Source organism: Tachypleus tridentatus, chromosome 13 (assembly GCF_004210375.1).
Source record: "Tachypleus tridentatus isolate NWPU-2018 chromosome 13, ASM421037v1, whole genome shotgun sequence".
NCBI lineage: Eukaryota > Metazoa > Arthropoda > Merostomata > Xiphosura > Limulidae > Tachypleus > Tachypleus tridentatus.
The window spans coordinates 206371000-206392554 of NC_134837.1; the positions used below are offsets into that span (position 1 = coordinate 206371000).

Here is a 21555-nt window from a genome sequence, read left to right on the forward strand (position 1 = left end):
CAGATGAAGCAGATAATCTGGATCAAACAGGTAATACAGATAAAGCAAATAATCTGGTTCAAACAGTAATACATATGAAGTTGATGATATGGGTCGAACAGTAATTCACGTGAAGTAGATGATATGGATCAAACATTAATACAGATGAAGCAGATAATCTGGATGAAATAGGTAATACAGATGTAGCTTATAATATTGATCAAACAGTAATTCAGATGAAGCAGATAACGTGTGTATGAGTTTTATATAACTTTAGTTTTAATTATTAATATTGGTGCTTGTGAAATTAACACTAATTTTCTGGTATGAAAATAACATTTTATTTTTCTAGTTTTCTTTCTGTTGTGATTTGTGATTTGCCCACCACAGGCATCAAAACTCGGTTTTTAAAGTTGTTAGCCGTAAAACTCCTTGTAGTTTGTTCCTTTATCCTGACGCTTTAGGTTGCAACGGTGAAAGAGAAAAGGACAGAACAGTATTCTGAGTAAATTGCGCTTGTTCTAGTATAGAGTGAAAAATTCCATCTGGTGTCTCACTTTTCTATTTATCTTACTCCCAAACACGAGTGTGACGCCAGGAGCAGCAGATATTCATTTCCAAACGGAGTTCCATTTTGGTATCAGTTCCATCCCCCCCCCTCGACCAACACTCATACCAGGTCCTACTTAGATACTAAGACATCTTACTTTTGTATTCTATTTTACCTTCTTCTGTAGAAGTTTAAAGATGTCTATTTCAAAACATATTCCTTTGTATTCTTAGCGAGTAAAAACATGTTTAGCTTAGGTAATAACCTTCCTACATGTAGTTGCCTAGCAACAGTGACAGTCGGGAAGCTTACGACAACACTTTTCACATCACACCACGCATGTTCTGCGCAAGTGATGCAGCCAGAAATAGCCTCAAATTACGTGTGGCCGTTTGTGAAAACACGATTTGTTTACAGATGAAATTCTGTGTTTGGCGTAATAACTAAAGGTTAATTAGAGTCAGAGAAAATATTTATTAGACAAGATATGTGGTAGTAACAATATCCACCATCACGTTTCCAACTACAAACAGTAGTATAAGTTTCGACTTGATAAAATATAGTGAAATATTCTTAGCTTCGTCAGGCAAGAAAGATGATTAAATCACTAGACTTACAGAGTAGGTCAAGAATTGACAGGAAGTGCAGTTGACCAGCTGCCTTCCTTCTCTGTGACTTCAAACTCAATTACGGCCAGCAGAAGAAGTCCGCTAAATTTAAAATACTTTTTGTTAGGAAATAGATAAACTCTGAAATGTACAATAAAATATTTTATAGATACAGGTGGCAGTGTTTGTACACAATGTCATTTCAACAAACACTAACAAACAAAGTATCTTCAACAAATCCACAATAACTTCGCCAAGTTTTCTAATGGCAATGAACAGAAGTTAAAGAAGCCGTTGTAATCACAAATCTGAAAATATTTCTCATCGATATGACATAAATGAAAATTTTCCATCTGTTAAAGTTAAACATTTAATACGTTAACATCTTGGCATTTACTTATTATTCAGATATAATTACTTATTGCTGAGTTTGTTTCATTACTTATTGTTAAGATTATTTGATTACTCATTGTTGAGATTGTTTGATTACTAAATGTTAAGATTGTTTGAATGCTCATTGTTGAGATTGTTTGAATACTCATTGTTGAAATTGTTTGATTACTCAATGTTAAGATTGTTTGATTACTAAATGTTAAGATTGTTTGAATGCTCATTGTTGAGGTTGTTTGAATACTCATTGTTGAAATTGTTTGATTACTCAATGTTAAGATTGTTTGACTACTCATTGTCGAGATTGTTTGATTAATCATTGTTAAGATTGTTTGATTAATCATTGTTAAAATTGTTTGATTACTCATTGTCGAGATTGTTTGATTACTCAATATTGAGATTATTTGATTAATCATTGTTGAAAGTTTTTGACTACTCATTGTCGAGATTGTTTGTTTCAAAACAGTTTTCAAAAATAATTTATTAATATTTTAATATTTGTTTAAAGAAATTATATTGTTTATGTTCATTTTAAATTAGAGTTTTACCAAGGAATATTTACTGTTGCCTCATTCTTATAGTTTTATCTCATATTTCATCATTTAAAAGACGACGTTACAAGATATGTACAAAAGGAACGTACTATAACTCTGTTTCGCTGTCCCATTCCACCCAACCATCTTCGAAATCAAAATGAAATTAAAACTTTGCTACACAATGTAAATCACCAGCGTTTTGTATAGACTTGAGAAAACAACTCTGTCAAAAAATTGAGACATCTACGTAGATAATATTTTTTTATTAGAGCGACTAAATAAACCATTTCTATTATCTAATCTTTAAAACTGACTCAGTAGGCCTAAGCTCAATCATAATGTTTATAATGGGATTAATAAACTTGTTATGGTTCATAATATTTAATATTAGATTAATAGATTATCTTTGATCCTTGAAACTTGGAATAATATATCATCTCATTTCCATATTTAAAACTAGATTCATAAATCATCTTTGATCCATGAAATTTAAAACTGGATAAATAATTTTTTTTTCATAATATTTAGCCTGGATCAATATAGCATCTCATTTCCGTGATATTTAAAATCGAATTAATACATTATATTTTATCCATGATATTTTAAACCGGACCAATATAGCATGTCATTTCCCTGACATTTCAAACCGGATCAATATATTATCCAATGTTCATGATATTCGAAACCGGATGAATATATCATTTCACTTCCATGATATTTAAATCAGATTAATAGATTTTCTTCGATCCATGATCTTCAAAACTGGGTCAATGAATTAACTGTGACTCATGTATTTAAGTATGCATCAGTGTCAGTTGTGATCTAATCACTTATACAGCTTGTAATGGATTGGCATCAGTAAGTTTTATACAGAAGTGCATTCGATCAGAAAGAATGTGTAAACATACAAATATTAGAGGCCAAAACAGAAACTGAAACCCAGTTTATGGTTTGCCTGCATGAGATAAGAGTGATGACGTATCGTTCTAAAATCTAAAGTGTATGTCCAAACTATTTTACACCAGGTGAAAGATGAAAATTTTGTAATACTCAAAATACTTGCCGTATTCAACCAAGTAACAAGATATTACAACCGTTTTCTCGTTTGAAAAGTATACAACAATGAAGCTCATAAAACCACTAGTCCTGCCATTCATAGAGATTCATGTTGCACAACAATAATTCATCCTATTTGACATACAAACTCCATGTAACCGAAGTTAACATTTAATTTTTACTCATCTCTAAAAACCCTAACAATCAAGATAAGACTACGGTGGCGTTTAGTGTTTATTCATTTCATCTATATGTTTATTTGTTTACAGTCACTCCAATATAACGATAGTAGTGACAACGCTTAAAATATTGGTTAGAAAACTAAAATATATACAACATTTAATAAAATATTGTTTAAAAATACAACTTGTACAACAATGAATAATATTTTGTAAGAAAATTATGACTGATATCATACGTTCTCGAGGGTTTTTAAAATTAGTACTAGCTGAACAAGAAATAATAGAGTTTGTGACAAGACTGATAATACATTTTGATTGATATTTCAGATGATATAAAACTTTATAGTCAGATGTCTGAATGGTTGATTAAGCGCTGTTTTCCACGATATTTATTCGTTGCTACGGAATACCAGGAAATAAGTACCGGAATAAGTGAAAGTTACATGTTAACTTTAAATAAGTGTGAAGTCACATTTACCGACCTGTTTCAATACACGTATAAACATCGCTTATAATACGTGGGAAAGAAGAAATTTAAACATTCTCAACAAAATTAACCAGAAATATAGTGACACTTGCAAACGAAGCACCGAATATTAAACTTGCATGTTTATTGAAAAATGAAAAAAGAAAATAACTACGAATATCTTTGATATATATATATATATATCGTTTATATTCCTTAAAGAACATGTTTTCTCCCTTACTTCAACAGAACGATACATCAAGAATGACGTCATGAAGAGAAATAGATAAGATTTAAATCGCTTTAAAACTGACCACGTTCGTGGACATCAAAACAACACATGGTTTAGTTCGTTCGAAGACATTTATCACTTTGAATATTTTCAATCAAATGATATTGAACGTGTAGAACATAAGCAAGCCTTAGTAACACACTTGTGGGAGAACAGAGACTAGTAAAATTAACTGTATTGTAATTGTACATGTAAAAGTTATGTTTTATTAGTGACGTATAAAAGATACGTTGTAAGTTTTAATGACCTGCGAATAGTGTCGAGGTATATATTGTTTTCTGTTTATCGCTACCATCAGTGAAAGCTGTATTTACGTGTATGACAGAGACAGTCTTTATAAATCTGAATTCTCGGCTGACTGAGTATAAGATTGGACACGATGTATGATACAGTGACACATTATTTATTTAAAACAAATGAGAGTTTGCAAACAACTTTCTTCAAGGCAAGTGTATTTTGACACATTTAATGCATTATATTTAAAGCAAGTTAGTATAAACTCTCAGTATGAAACATCTGTTGTGAACATTATTTCTTCTATCCTGTCCAAAACTGGGAAAAACATGACATTATATAAGACGAATAAAAATGTCGTCTTCTCACTCCAATGTTCCATCCATGTGACTAATTAACCTACACACTACGAATCATAAGATGTTCTAAATTACTAACTTACCAATAAAAAAGATCACTGTCGCTTTCTATAGGCCCGGCATGGCCAAGCGTGTTAAGGCGTGCGACTCGTAATTTGAGAGTCGCGGGTTCGCATCCCAGTCGCGCCAAACATACTCGCCCTTTCAGCCGTGGAGGCGTTAAAATGTGACGGTCAATCCCACTATTCGTTGGTAAAAGAGTAGCCCAAGAGTTAGTGGTGGGTGGTAATGACTAGCTGCCTTCCCTCTAGTCTTACACTGCTAAATTAGGGACGGCTAGCACAGATAGCCGTCGAGTAGCTTTGTGCGAAATTCAAAAACAAACAAACGCTTTCTATATTCTACATGCTTTATATAGCAATCTTTCACAAGAGAAAGCACATGTGATATTCTATATGAATGACCTAGTTCTGTACGTTACTAGGGAAAGAGGAACAGTGTAACACCCTTGATCGACTTTTGATATTAAGGATGCATGATCAACATGTAGATATCTTGAAACATTTTATACACCAACAGTGAGGTAAAAAACGTATTTACATGTGAAAAGCTACTTACCACATACTTTTCTTGCTGAAAGTCTGCAGTTATACTACGATTAAAGTACTCGTAATGTTAGTTCTTGATGTTTCTGATTGTAGAAGCCCAGTTTTGATAAATATAGTTACACATTTTATAATGTTTTATTTTACCGTATCAACACACAGAACCACACAGCACCTCCACACACAATGCATAATAATGAATATGATAATCTTACCAATTTACAGTTTTGCAGGCCTACTTCTTTGAATTAACTTATTTCATTTGTAAATACGGTTATGATAATGAATTTATGGGGATAGAAAAGACCCCTTGTGCCCAGAGCCCCAAGAATTCTTGGTTCAACTCTGACTTTAGTTACATCTAATCTACTTGGTGAAAATTGTTTATCGTAGTGGCAACCAGCATCTGGTACATTCCTTCAGTCTGTCACTTGAAAACAAATGTCTGGTACATTCCTTCAGTCTGTCAGCTGAAAACAAATGTCTGGTACATTCCTTCAGTCTGTCAGCTGAAAACAAATGTCTGGTACATTCCTTCAGTCTTTCAGCTAAAATCAAATGTCTGGTGCATTCCTTCAGTCTGTCAGCTGAAAACAAATGTCTGGTGCATTCCTTCAGTCTGTCACTTGAAAACAAACGTCTGGTGCATTCCTTCAGTCTGTCACTTGAAAACAAACGTCTGGTGCATTCCTTTAGTCTGTCAGTTGAAAACAAAGGTCTGGTACATTCTTTCAGTCTGTCACTTAAAAACAAACGACTGGTGCATTCCTTCAGTCTTTCACTTGAAAACAAATGTCTGGTACATTCCTTCAGTCTGTCACTTGAAAACAAATGTCTGGTGCATTCCTTCAGTCTGTCAGCTGAAAACAAATGTCTGGTGCATTCCTTCAGTCTGTCACTTGAAAACAAATGTCTGGTACATTCCTTCAGTCTTTCAGCTGAAAACGAATGTCTGGTACATTCCTTCAGTCTTTCAGCTGAAAACAAACGTCTGGTGCATTCCTTCAGTCTGTCAGTTGAAAACAAACGTCTGGTGCATTCCTTCAGTCTGTCAGTTGAACACACCTTACAACTCAGTAACACTATATTTAGCTTCAGAAACATATGTGTAAAAAACTTGTCATATATATTTCCAGACAAACACTTCAAACGTAAAAATTATTCCGCAATGTTAATGTAATCTTAACGATAACTCCATGACTTAACATGTAAAGCTGACATTAATTTCGTACCGTTTAGCCCAACACTAATCCTGCATCTCTTAATCTAACTCTAAAACAATTTTCGTATTATTTGATGTACCTGACAATAATTCCATATTTTCAATGTAACTCCAACAATAGCCCTTTGGAAGAACAATTATAAGTCTACAGATATGCAACAGCAAATGCTGGTGTTCGATTCCCGCGGTAACATAACAAATAGCCCAATGTGGCTTAGCTATATAACAAGCACACACGCAAACCTAACACTACTTCATTTTTAATGCAAATTTAAAAATTATAGCGTTTAATCTACCTCAACACTAATTTTATATTCTTAATATAAATCTAACATTAATATCGTGATTTTTAACATAACCCTAAATCAAATTCTATAATTTTATTTGTAAATTAAAAAGTATTATAAAATCTGTTCTAATTCTTGAAAGTCGCTAATTAATTGTAGTGAGCAGTTTTAATTAATTAGATATAGTAGGTAGTGTTAATTATTTAGATATAGTAAGTAGTGTTAATAGGCATAATACCAATGTTTGATGAAAACAAATTAATTGCATTATTATTTATACAAAGAAGGTAAACATAATCTAACATTGTTATTTATACAAGGAAGGGAACATTTATACGAATAAGGGAACATAATCTAACAATTATACAATGTGGACTTTCTTAACTGGTACACTCATTTTCTTTAGTTTTTGATAGTGTCTAAATAATAGTTTATATCTGTAAAAAAAATGAATACAAACTTATCATCCTTAACAATGTAGTTACTGAAGTTTTATTGGGGCTCCCCAGTATGTTTTCGGACTTACAACGCTAAAAAAACCGGATTTCGATACCCATGGTGGCCAGAGCACATATAGCCCGTTATATAACTTTGTGTTTAATTCAAAACAACAACGTTTTGTTTGACAGGTGATTATTCCTTCTCTGTTAGCATGTAGATTAAATAGTTAGCTGTCATGCTCGGAGTTTAAAATATTTAAAGTTAAGAACTGGACCATAATTATAATTAGATTCATTTGTAGGCAAAGTAGTTCAGTTGGTGGCGTGTTAAAATACTGGGAAATCAGACTTTCTTAGTATGATTCTAATATGAAACTTACAATAAGAGTAAGTTAGAGATGTGTGAAGTTTTATAGTTCCTTTAATGTTATTTCATTCTTAAAATGATTTTGGTTAAATTACATCTTAAAATACATAGAAAAATGTTCATTTATGCCAAGGTATCAAATGAAAATAGACAAAAGTAAATATTTATATATTTCTAAACAGTGACTCACGATAAACATTTGGAGGTTTTATTTACATCCTATAAAATTATATAAATATGTACTCTAAAAGTTCTCAACAGGTGGCAATACTTTCGAAACATTATTAACAGCTATCAAGTAAACAACTGAAGCAACATTTTGTTTAGAGTACTGGCAAAGATGAAAAATATTATTTCGTGAAAAGTGTAGAACATTCAACTTGCGTATAGAAAATATTAGACACGTAAAAAATGAAACTTGTAACGCAATACCACCGTCTTTGTTTTCATGCAAAAATATAGCCAGAAACGTGTTTACTTTGGCATTTCTGTAAGCATGATTTAGGTCTAGTTTAATGAAACAGTAGTTGAATTCATTAACCTAGCAGAAATCGAAGGAACTTCGGGAAGCTGTTGTTCGTAAACTAGGCTTAAATTCCGCTACTGATTTGAATTACGTATAAACTAGAAACACGTTAATAAACCCAACCAAGTAAGAAGAATGGATTAACGTTGCCGAAACTGTTTACAATTCTGAACTTTAAACCTAATTATAACAAAAGTTGTTTCAAATGCTGGAATACCACTATTCTGGTGGTTCTTCTTATTATTAAGGACACAGATTAATAACAACTTGAAACAAACTTATTCGGGTGATTATTAATGTGAACTATGATTAGTCAACTATAATTCACGTTTTCTTTATTTCTTTAGCGCAAAGCAACAAAATACGAATCGAACTTCCAATCTCAGCGTTGTAAGTTCTCACCACACGTGAATATGATTTGATAATTTTAATGGTGAATTGTCCTCAACGGCCACTAGGTTACAACTGTTGACTTAAATGATAAAAGTGAATACGGATAGTAAAAGTGCGCAGTTAACTTCCTTCTCTCTTCAATACTTGACTAATATCTTCAAGTTACGTGGATAGCAGTGACTTTTAGCGAGACAGTTCCATGGAGCGTGTGCTTATTAATCAGACAACGTGCGCAGTATCCATGACACGTGTAGGATAGCTTGTAGTTCATGCAATCAGAAACGGGATCTCAAAATGTGCTAATCTCAAATGTCATGCAATTAGCTTTGAACTTTGGGTTTAATTCTATTAGAGATAGAGAGATAGAAGAGTTTCCAAAGGTCAAAGTTCCCTCAAATACTGACGAAAAATAGTAGTAAATGGCTCACACAACCAGTTATTTCAGATTAGTATTCGCGTGAATGTGGGTATTTCACAAACACACAGTTTAAGCGGAGGTGGAAAGTTAATACCTCAATATCTTGAAACAAAATAACTTTGTATCAACGCCATCTAGTGACGCTAGACATAAGGTCATACGGTATAAACAGGGTACAAGAGAACCACAGTAGCACCAAACATGTTCATTTTCGGCCAAGGTGAACAAGCCACCATTTATTTTGTTATAAACTGTCATGTTTACCTTGTCCAACATGTTTCCATCTGCGGCCTTCTTGAGTCTGGCCTTGAATAATTAATAGTGACAATAATGACAGTACTAATGTCATCTTCTAATTTCAGTCCTCAAGAGTTGAAGGTTTTTTTATAATTTAAATTTAGTTCAAAAATACAAATCAATTTCTAAGTTACCTTTAAAGATGTGAAACACATCGATCGAATCGCTCTGTGTTCGACTTGTTTATTTTTCCTTGTTTTTTGTAGAAAAGTTTCAAACACAGCGCTTAGAGCCCCTGGTGGCTAAAAGGTAAGTCTCCAGCCTCATAACGGTAATAATCAGCTTTCGACATTCGCAACGAGCAGAGCACAGGTAGTTAATTATATGACTTTTTGCTGAACTACAATCAGGACATGAAATGTAATCAAAATATAATATTTTTTTGAATCTCATATTTATTTATATTTACTTTTCCTTGCTTTGTCCAGACTAATCAAAGGTCACACACACAAACAGCAGAGAAAACGACTCAATAAATTTGGATATTATTGCACGTATTAGATTATAGTTACTTGGAAGTAGCTGTTACATAATTACTATATCTGTGCATTATACGTAAGTATTATATCTATTTATGATACACAATTCATATTCCTAGTTAATGTCTGTTAATTATTATACAATTATTAAATTTACTGAAGTCAAGGTTTCCTCATGGCGACTTATTTGAGAGGTTACGAGTTTCATTTCCTCTTCACATATCCTTTACCACAACTGTTTCAATATAACAAGCTATATGATGGATACCAGTCTTGTTGGCATCATTTGTTGCCTGAAACAAAGGCATTTATCGTGGAATGTAGAAATTGCTACTAAGCTACGAATAGAGGTCGAAGGACTTTACTATGTACCATTACAGTTGAAGTTTAAAAAGGTGTCGGTGTAATCGCAGAAAATTGTATACAAGCTACAGTTCGGTTAACTTTGAAAAACGGAGTAATACGTAATTATTCTGAATTTTGATGTACATAATACTACCTAAATTCCATCATTAAACATGAAACTATAACAGGGTGTATGAACAAACAAATACATCAATGTAAACATGGCATTATAACAAGGTGTACAAACAGACAAATACATGAATTTAATCAACTGTAAACATGGCACTATAAGACATTGTATGGCCAAACAAATACATTAATCTACCTGTAAACATTACACTAAACACACACGTAGCTAATATTTATAACACAGGTAATTAAGTATGTTGTAAGGTTGAGCTAATGCTTATAACAGAGATAATAAAACAAATATTCGACTCATATGTTCATGAAACTTTCTTAACCAACCACATTATACATAAGTTATTCATCATTCTTAACGTGAACAACCTTTGACACTAAAGATACTTTTAGGGTTAAAACACTATTTTCTGTTAACGTGCTTGACTCTGAACAAAATCAGAGTTCTGAAAACATCACGTGCTACATGACATTTGAAACACTTCTGATCTTTGATAGTATCATATGCATAGTCATATTTTACATTATGAAAAGAACGTTATTACAGATACCTGTATGTAAGTTTTACATCTAAACATAGATATATCTTGTTGTATAAATTTCCACTTTTACAAAATACCTAGTTGTGTAAATATCTGGTTGTGTAAATATCTAGTTGTGTAAATATCTGGTTGTATAAAAGTCTAGTTATGTAAAATATCTAGTTCTAAGGTGTGTGTTTAAAAATGTTACATTAAATTACATCCATGTAATCAATACTGTAAGGTGTTTATACTAAACAAATACGTTTAATAGTGTCCATATTACCAACACTGTAAGGTGTTAATACTAAACAGATACGTTTAATTACGTCCATATTACCAAAACTTTAGAGTGTTAATACTAAACAGATACGTCCATATTACCAAAACTTTAGGGTGTTAATACCAAACAGATACATTTAATTACGTCCATATTAACAAAACTGTTAAGTCTGTGTTCAGAGATCACACAAATTAGCACTTTTCTTTTTGTTTTTCACGTGTCTTCATCGAGTGAACCGGTTTGAAAACCATCACGCTCCTCGAGCTTTCAGGGTTGGCATACAGTAATGAGTGGAAGGCCCTTCTGAGGCTCTTGAACTAGCCCAAATGAGCTTGCATATAATTATTAGAAGGTCACCTCTCTAGTGTACCGAAACCCAAAACACATGAAACATTTCCATTGTACAGTTATAGCCATTTCCTTATATTTCTTTTTTTTTTTTTGTATCACACGTTTGAGGCCAGGCATGGCCAGGTGGTTAAGGCACTCGACTCGTAATATGAGGGTCGCAGGTTCGAATCCCCATCAGACCAAACACGCTCGCCGTTTCAGCCGTGGGGGTGTTATAATGTGACAGTGAATCCCACTATTCGTTGGTAAAAAGTAGCCCAAAGAGTTGGCGGTAGATGGTGATGATTAGCTGCCTTCTTTCTAGTCTTACACTGCTAAATTAGGGACGGCTAGCACAGATAGCCCTCGAGTAGCTTTGTGCAAAATTAAAAAAAACAAACAAACAAACACCCGGTTGACGATGAAATAATAAAGTGACGTTAGTCAAATATGTAGTATAAAAAATCTGAAAATGCAGAGAACATACTACAAAAAGTAAACCTTTAGTGCTGGATTATTCTGATGATGGTAGTACATTAAGTATAATAAAAATAATTTAACCAGCTCAGTATAATGCTTTCACATTAGCATACAAAACAAAGAAGGGTATTCTGCATTCGTCTGTTATTCGTATGTGTTTTACCACTAGTAATTGTACAAATACCACAGTTTTCTTGGAAATCATTCGAAACCTTGTACGATATTTTAGCATGTTTAATAACTGGATGTTTCTAAATTACAAATGATAAGACTACAACAATGTTACCACATCATGACAACAATAAAACAATGATGATACTTTGTAGAATGGACGGCAACTGCCTGTTGTGGGGACACAAGTGTAGAGAACGACGTTTTGAAAGTCTTCAGCCTTTCATCTTCAGGCCAGTGTGTGTGTGTAGGTATTGTCGGTCTTTTATAGTTTCCTGGTGGATTGTGGATAGCATGTAATGTCTGGTTGGATTATCACTGTTTCTGATTGGAGGAGAGATTTCCTGCAGATTCAACCAATGGCAGCATAAGTTACTCACCTCTAATCCGGAATCTCTATTTAGTGAAGGTTTAATTATGTTAATATAAAATGATTCTTTGGAAAAAGAGGAACAAAACAGTCTATTATTTCTTGACATAGTCATCAGCAAACAAGCAAGACAAATAACCGCAACTGTATTCATACAACCCACCCATACAGACAGACACCTACACTTCCAGTCTTATCATCCAACCTCGATAAAACGTGGTATAATCCAATGCCTAAACAAAAGAGCAAAAAACATTTTCGATAAGACATCCATCAAAGCAGAACACCAAAAGATCATAGAGAGTTTTAAACAGAATGGTTACATCTTTTCCTTCATCAAAACCTCCTTGAAGAAGATCATGACACAAAGAAAAGATCAGAAAGTCACCACCATTTACCTGCCATACCTACAGCATTTCAGTAAAAACTCAAACACATAGCCAAAACAATTCAACACAGAACTCTGACGGATATCCTACAATACCTTAAGGTCCATTCTGGTAAAAAACAAACAGCGACCTACCAAAGATAATCTTAAAAGCGTCATCTATGAAATTCCGTGTTCCTGCAACGATACATACATTAGAAAAACGGGAAAAAACTCGCAACAAGAATAAAAGAACATAAAGATATTACAAGACTCATGAAAAAAAAATATTCAGCCATTGCAGAGCACGCTACGTCAAAGGGGCACAGAATAAACTGGGAGAAAACTAGAATAATCGACACAGACAAGTTCTGGAAGACAAGAAAAATCGAAGAATCGTTTTATATTAACACTATTAAACTTCCAATAAACAGAGATTCTGGATTAGAGGTGAGTAACCTGTGACTGCCATTGGTTGAAAATCTCTCCTCCAATCGGAAACAATGATAATCAACCAATCATAACACGCTATCCACAATTCATAAAGAAATTATAAAAGACCAGCAACAGTTACACACACATTTACCTGGAGACGAAAGGCGAAAGACTTACGAAACGTCGTTCTCTACACTTATGTCTCCACAACAGGCATTTGCCGTCATTTCTACAAAGTTTCATCATCAATGCTTTACCAAAACAATCAAAGAACAATAAAACAATGTAAAAATGATAAGAGTACAACAATGTAAAAACCTCATGACAACAATAAAACAGTATAAAAACAAATGATGAGAACACAGCAATGTAAACACCTCCTGACAACAATAAAACAATGTAAAAATAACTGATGAGAGTACAACAATGTACCTCATGACAACAATAAAACAATATAACGACAAATGATGAGACTACAACGATTTAAACACCTCGTTCAAACAACAAAATAATGTAAGACACAACTGCAGAGAATAGAACAATTAAACACCTCGTAACAACAATTAAACAATGTAAAACATAAGAATACAATAAGGTAAACACCTCGTAATAACAATAAAACAATGTGAAAACAAATGAATATAGTACAATAATGTAAACACCTCGTAACAACAATACAATGTTAGAACAAACGATGAGAATACAATAATGTATACACCTTGTAAAAACAAAACAATGTGAAAACAAATGATGAGAGAACAATAATGTGAAAACTCCTGATAACAATAAAACAATTTTAAAAACAAATGATAAGGTTTCAACAATTTAAGCACTTCATGACAACAATAACACAATGTAAAAAAGAAATGAAGATAATACAACAATCTAAACACCTCGTAACAACAAAAACAATATAAAACAAATGTGAGTACAAAATATAAAAACATCATGACAACAGTAAAACAATGTAAAAACAAATGATGAGAGTACAACAATGTAACCACCTCATGACAACAATAAAACAATGTAAAAGCAAATGTCATAATACAACAATGTAAACTCGTCACAACAAAACAATGTAAAAACAAACAATGAAAATACAACAACATAAACACCTCATAACAAACAATAAAACAATGTGAAAATAAAGGATGAGAGTAAAATAAGGTAAAAACTCCTGACAACAATAAAACAATATAAAAACAAATCATGAGTAGAACAAAATAAACTGTTCCAGAAAAACAAATATCATAAGGATGTATTCAACATGTATTCAAGACTGGTACCATAGGGATCCTAAAGAGGCGCCAGAAATACAAAATGCACTTTAACATTTCAATGCAGCGTCCCTAATTACCTCAACTGTTATACCCCTATCAGGTCTTCTGAGCAACCTTCCTGACGCGTTTAATCTTCTCTGCTGTAGAGCTAACACCCTGTGTCTACCTACCAAGTTTGGTTCAGTCACCTCTAAGACTTACGTCAGGCAATGTTCAGACAGCAAATACAATAACAATCATAAAGTATACTCTGTTTACCTCATTCTATGAAACTGGGATATTAGGTACGATAGGCTAATAAGATGTTGTAGAAATCCCGTTAACTACAGATCCCATTTATCCGTTGCTGATTAAAGACCACAGGCGGGTAAAAACAACCTTCAGACATAATTCTGTGGAGCACAAGCCAATGTGAAAGATATGTTTCGTATAATACCTAAACTCATCAGCTGCGCTGGATGAGGAGCCACTAAAGATTGCAAATTTTTTTTAGGCTTGTAAACGATGAAAAATCTCTGACAGAATTAATTGTTTACCTTTCCTTGATATGTTTTAAGGCTGTTTGTAAAATTTTGATTTTTTTTTTATATCCACAGAAGTCTCAGTGACATCAGAGCTGATATGGTGGACTTTGTTAATGGCAAAAAAAAATGATCTGCTTCAGTTGATAGCTTTCAGTTTTCAGACTCTTTTTTTTTTTTTTTTTACCAAGTCAGTCCAAACGTACGATAAGCCTAACTTCGGATTTTAGACTGCTAATTTTATGCATTGGTAGCACACAAAGACAAGTTAATATTCCTCTTTTAAAATCTGTTATTGAGTCATAAAATTAAAAAGGTTATCATTTTTCCGGGAATCCACACACATATTTTTAAAACTACGAAAAGTATTAAACTAAACTAAATAATAACAACACGACGATGAAATCATTAGGCCTAGTTGTTAAACTAAAATCCCGGAGAGTGACTTTTAATTGTTCAGCACTATGGGCAGTCAGCTGCATCCTTCTATCTAGTATATCAATTCAGCATTAAGTGTGTGTGTTTGTCTTATAGCAAAGCCACGTCAGGCTATCTGCTGAGTCCACCGAGAGAAATCTAACCCCTGAGTTGTAAATCCATATACTTACCGCTGTGCCAGCAGGGGATTCAGCATTAGATATGGTCAGTAACATCCTTTCATCTAGTATATCAATTCAGCATTAGGGAAAATCAACAACATCCTTTCATCTAGCATATGAATTCAGCATTAGGTATGTTCAGTACCATCCTTCCATCTCGTATTTATATATATAATTCTGAAACAAGCAAAAATTATTTTCGGCCATAATTCCAATAACATCACAATAACTTCAATTAGCTTAGGATATTTAGATTAATCCTTAAATAACGTACTTACCTAACAAAGCAAAATAATCTTACAAATATGAAAGTCTCTGTTTTCAATCTCCACCATGTAATTTGAATACATTTAAATACACATGTATACAACGTATCTAATGAAAGCTTTATGCAGATATAGAACACGAAAATATCAATAAAAGTTACTTTAAGCAACATATGTATATACACTATAGAAAGCAAGAGAAAACACTCAATATTAATACTATGTAACACAAATTTTGTTCCTGGATAGTATGTGTTATTTCTTAATTGTTTATGTTGTAAAAGTATAGAAAATGGCCATTATTTCCTTCAAACTTTACTTTTGTGACCTAAATAATAAATTGAGAAATTAACCAATTTTTCTATGTAAAAACGGGCAAATTTGCACATTTTCATTTACATAAGGTCTGAATAAAACAACATATGAATCAAGATTTACATGTATTTATACTAAGTTATACAAAAATGAAGAAAAATGTTTAGAAGTGAGTAGTTTTTCGAGATTTACGACTGTAATGTAAATAACTTTCACGTATCAGACCCCAAATATAGTCAGTCTTCCATCATGTTTTTGTTATACGTTCCCAGGTCACAAAAGCAAAGTTTGAAGAGAAAAACAGATCTTTTCCATTTACTTTAGGCATAAGCAATTGGGAAATAACACTTTCTGCCCAGGAACAAGAAAAGTAAAACTTTTGTTACATAGTGTAATCGAACTACTGAAAATACAAATATACGTCATACTCTATATGAAGAAATGAGTAAATAAAAGTTTTATTTGTTTTTTATGTACTGGGATTTGTTTGAGTCAGTTTTACTTTACCATATGTTAACCTAGATTAACTTAGGTATGTGAATAATGTTATGTATGTGTTTTATCAAAACGGACAGTGTGTATTTCGCCCATCGCGGGTATTGAAATCTGATTCTTAGCTTTATAAGCACTCGTACTAACTGTTGATATACCGGAAGGAAATATAATGATATATTAATAAGTTATTTAGAATATGAATATGTCCAGCTTTCAACTAATAAAGAAAAAAAAAGCATATGAATACTCATCACATCTGTCACTCCTGACTCAAAACAGCACAGTGTTAGCCACACTGGGTAGCATCAGGAACAAGTGTTAGACACACTAGATAGCATTGAAACATGTACAATTTAATTAAGGACAAAACTTACAATGGAAAATGTAATGTCCGAAAACTCAGTCAAAACAGTGGGTTAAGGCAGTAACAGCTCCATTTTTACAATAACCCTCTGCACTAAATATCCTTTAGGACTATAGCTTAACAATTTTAAAGATAACACTGTAGTCCAGCTGCATGTTGACTGACTTACACGTGTTCACGCTTGACCAGTCTTTAAAGAGATCTGCTTGTGGCCAGCTCGGAGGATGCAGGTAGCCTTCAATGTTGGGCTTCACCTGAATAATTCTATAATTATGAGGTTGTCACTGCTGTCGGTTTGATCCATGACTGTCCCGTAACCTTGCAGCATTTCCTCCACCACTGTTTTGTTGTTGTTGTTTTGTTTCTTCAGGGCAAATAATATTGAATTAACTATCGAGTGAAAAAAAACAAACTGATATTTCATCTTCATACGATGGAAACCTTTATCACAACTTTCGTTGTAGCATGTACTTAGTAAGTTGTCTAGATTTTATATAAATCAGAATTATTTTCATCACTCTGAATATGGTTAGTTTAATGTTTAAATTTTTTTTTAGATTTTGCTCATTTTATTAATTTTGAAGTTACTGAGCCTACAATAAGGAATTACAACATATATATATATATACTTAACAGTCACATGCACGCTTTTAGTTTTTATAAAAAAAATTTTTTAAATAGCACTTATAAACCTGAACATGTTAATAAATGTATTATAATTTGTTTTTTTATAAATTTATGGGCTGAATTTATCATACACACTATTAGCTTCAATAGCTAGCGGGCCTCTGTTTACAGCTATTTTAGGAGTTCATAGGTGACGTCATCTAGCCTGTTACTATGAGTTAGAGAACATTATTGCCATACTTGTGATTGGTTGATTATTGAGTTTGAGCTCTACTGGGAAGAACAGAGAAAGGCTAGTCTTTTTGATAATTTCATTGGTTAGGTATGAGTGACATCACACGCGTCGAAGAAAGCTAACAAAGATAGGAATAGAAGGTTGTTATTGGTTCTGATACGAGGTTGAATAGATTAGGCTGAGTACTGGTGGTGTAAGGTTTGTGTGTTGTTTATAGTAGCTAGTTATTTGCCGTCCACTTTCCAAATGCGAAAAGAAAGTCTGAGAATATTTAGGATATTACTGTGTGATTTTATTATAGAGCTTCATATGAGTTTATAAGCGAAATAATCATCATCAGACGTTCCCCTCTCGCTCAGTCTTCTTATCCTAACTCTATTTTACTAGTTAATCATATTGTTGCCAGTTTACTGTTAAGCCTAGCAACAGGCCTACAAACTGAAAACCAACATTACACTTCAAGTGAAGCATTCCATTGGAACAAAACGCTGAGATGAGGCAGGAGATTAAGAATGCTGCAGAATTTCTTACAAACCTTCTACGACTTAGAAACACTTTTGATTTGAACCAGCTGGAGATGTTTCGGAACCATTTGGAGGCGATGCTTAAGCATCATTACCAACAACATTGGTTTCCTGATAACCCTTTTAGAGGATCAGGATACCGTTGTCTTCGAATCAATCACAAAATGGATCCAGTTATTACAAAAGCCGGAAGAGCTTGTGGTCTTGATGAAGCTAGACTTCGGCGAGAATTTCCAAATGAGCTTGCTTTGTGGATTGATCCTCACGAAGTGTCATACAGGATCGGTGAAAATGGAAGCATTTGTATCATCTACGAGGGAAGTAAGCTGTCATCAGAATCGTTGGATTTTAGGTATGATGATAAAGGTGTGAGTAGTTTTCCTGATGAAAATTATCCTTATCCAATTGGAAGTCAGTATTGTCTTTCTAGTTTGGGAACATTTCCGAGAGCTAGTTGTAAAGATAATATTTGGGGGATCATGAACATGGAGCAGCTTGCAGCGTACGTCTCCACTTAAGGGTTAACCGCCAAATCTCTCTCATCGCTCACAAGAGAAAGATTGTAAATTATTATCTGTTTCACGTTTTGTTTCATTCGTGAGTGTTTGTGTATTATGAAAATAACTTTATAATATTGTTAAATTAAAATCATGACATGAGCGTGGAAGTACAACTAAAGTACAACACTTCAGGGACCATCACAGCCGTCTCTGCACCATCACTCTTATCACATTTTTATTGGACATTTTTTAAACGTATTATGAAGAGTAAATATTAAACTAGAAGATTTTATACCAGTGATCAGCAGGTACAACTACTAGCACAGCGTTCTGAGTATTTTGTGCTCTTTAGATGTAATATAAAAATTGCTAATAATTTTTTAATGAAAAGAGAATTAATGTTTATGATGTGGACCAAGTCTTAGGTTTTTATAACCCTTTTTATGTAATCAAAAACAGAATTAAACAATTAAATTGAATTTCTTTTGAAATGTTGAGCAATGGGATATTTTTCTTAAAAAGCAAGAGTCATTAAAGTTTGAAGAGATTTGGAATATTAAATCAAAATTGTTAAGACTAAATAATCAAATAACAGTAAGAATAATGTAAAATTATTTGTGTGTGGACTTAATTATTTGATACAAGAAAACCAGTTCTAATCTTCCTTTATCTTGGAGATCTTTCCAGAATGTATGGCATGTATGTAACTGAATTACTCTTTCTACAAACACTGAAAATAGTAGGTCTGTTACACAGTTATTTTCAGATTATGAGAATTATGGGATGCTTTCTGGTAAGTCTGGGCTACGATTTTGTGAAGGTTTGCTTTGCTTGTAGTATGGTTTTGTAAAAGGTAACATAAAAACCATTCCTTAGTTTGATAGGTTAGAATGAATGTTGTATATATGAGACCAACTTATTCTTTTCATCCAATCATTTCTCCACATAATTGGTACACTGTATACTTGATACTTCTTGTAGTGAGTCATTCACCATATTTTTAACTAAGAGGTTATTACAGATTACCAAGTACAATGATTGGTGGAAGAATATTGTGAGATAAAACCTGGTGATAATTTTGTGTACTTCCCAACTTTTAATTTGTTAAAAACTCTCACATTTTATTTATAGCCATGTTCTCTGTTGAAGTTTCAGAGTCACATATAATGTTTTCTCTAACTTACTTATTGTGGGTACTACTATCAGTTTTTGGATTTGTCAGAGAAAGAGTGTGTTTCAGTAATGGCTGAATATCGGAACATCCACAGATGTGGTTAACTTCCTGTAAAAAAAAAAATTATTTTATCTGTACAGTGACTGATATTGAGACTTTTGTACAGTGGCTACAATAAATAAAAACTTGTCATGTTCAAAGTTTCTTTGCTGTCTTTTTTTAAATCTTTTTACTAAAATTTTACAGACATTATATTGAATTTAGAAAGTATTACCACAACAATACATTTCTTGTTTTACCATTTGTATGGTCAAAAATGACAAATTCTATATGAAATTTAATAAATATTTCACATTACAGATTTTCATCTTTAAAAGCTGTTATGAATATTTTCTGTAATTGACATGTTATGTTAACCATACATTAAGAAAACTGTAATTTTTGTTTCTTTTGTACACATTAATGCAACACTCAAACTCAAGGTTTTAAGACCAGTTCAACAATAATATCTTATTTCTTAATAACATTTCTTTGTAAGAAAATATAATTTAATTTAAACTTTATAGTGTCTATAATATACACTATAACAGTCAACTACCTGTATACATAATGTTTAGGAACATTAGTACATCTTGGTTGTTCCATACTCTAAAATAATAAACAAAGCATAAATTACAAACCTTTTCCATTATTCTTCATATACTTATAAAGCTTTTTATTAAACTCATTTAAATCTAGAACACCTGAAGATGACCTATTATAAAGTCTAACTACCCTATTATAAAAATAAAACTATCTTAGCTGAAGATTACTCATATCCTGCCAAAATGTAGACTTGTGTCTTCTGGTCCTCACTTTTAAATATGAAAATAATTTGATGTATAGACACACTTAATTCATTTAATAATCTTAAACACATCTGTCAGATTCCCTCTAACTCTTCTTTTTTAAAGATAAAACAACTTGAGAGATTCCACCTTCTTATATGGCAACCCCTTCTTCACAGGCACCATTCTAATAACACTTCTCTGAACCCTTTCCAACAATTAAATGATTTTCCTTAAGGTAAGTAGCCTAAGAGTGAACACAATATTCCAAATGTGGCCTAACTAGTGACCTGTACAATGAAATTATAACCCTTTTAGACTTGCATTAAATGTTTCTGTAGATACAACCTGAAATCCTATTTGCCTAACCACTAACAACATCACACTGCTTGGATGACTGGAGACTGATCAACCATTACACTAAGATCACTTTCTTTCATGACCCTGTTAAGGTCATTAGCATCCACACTTTACTTATAACTCAAATTATGATAACCAATATATGTTACATTTATTATAATTAAAACTCATCTGTCACTTATGTATCCAACTCACTAAATGGTCTAAATCCTTTCATAAATCAGCAGCATCCTCTTCACAGCTAGCAACACCCACAACCTTATTATCATTAGCAAATATAAGTAACTTATTAACCATTCCTTCATCTGTGTCACTGATGTAAATCAAAATGAGTAAAGG

General features: G+C 32.8%; 1 pseudogene across 1 annotated transcript; it reads left to right on the forward strand.

The window, feature by feature from the left end:
* The first annotated feature begins 17914 nt into the window (after window positions 1–17914).
* Window positions 17915–20229, forward strand: LOC143236062 (protein BTG2 pseudogene; annotated as a pseudogene). Its single transcript, XR_013019437.1, has one exon. The product of XR_013019437.1 is annotated as a protein BTG2 pseudogene (transcript).
* The last annotated feature ends 1326 nt before the right edge of the window (window positions 20230–21555 follow it).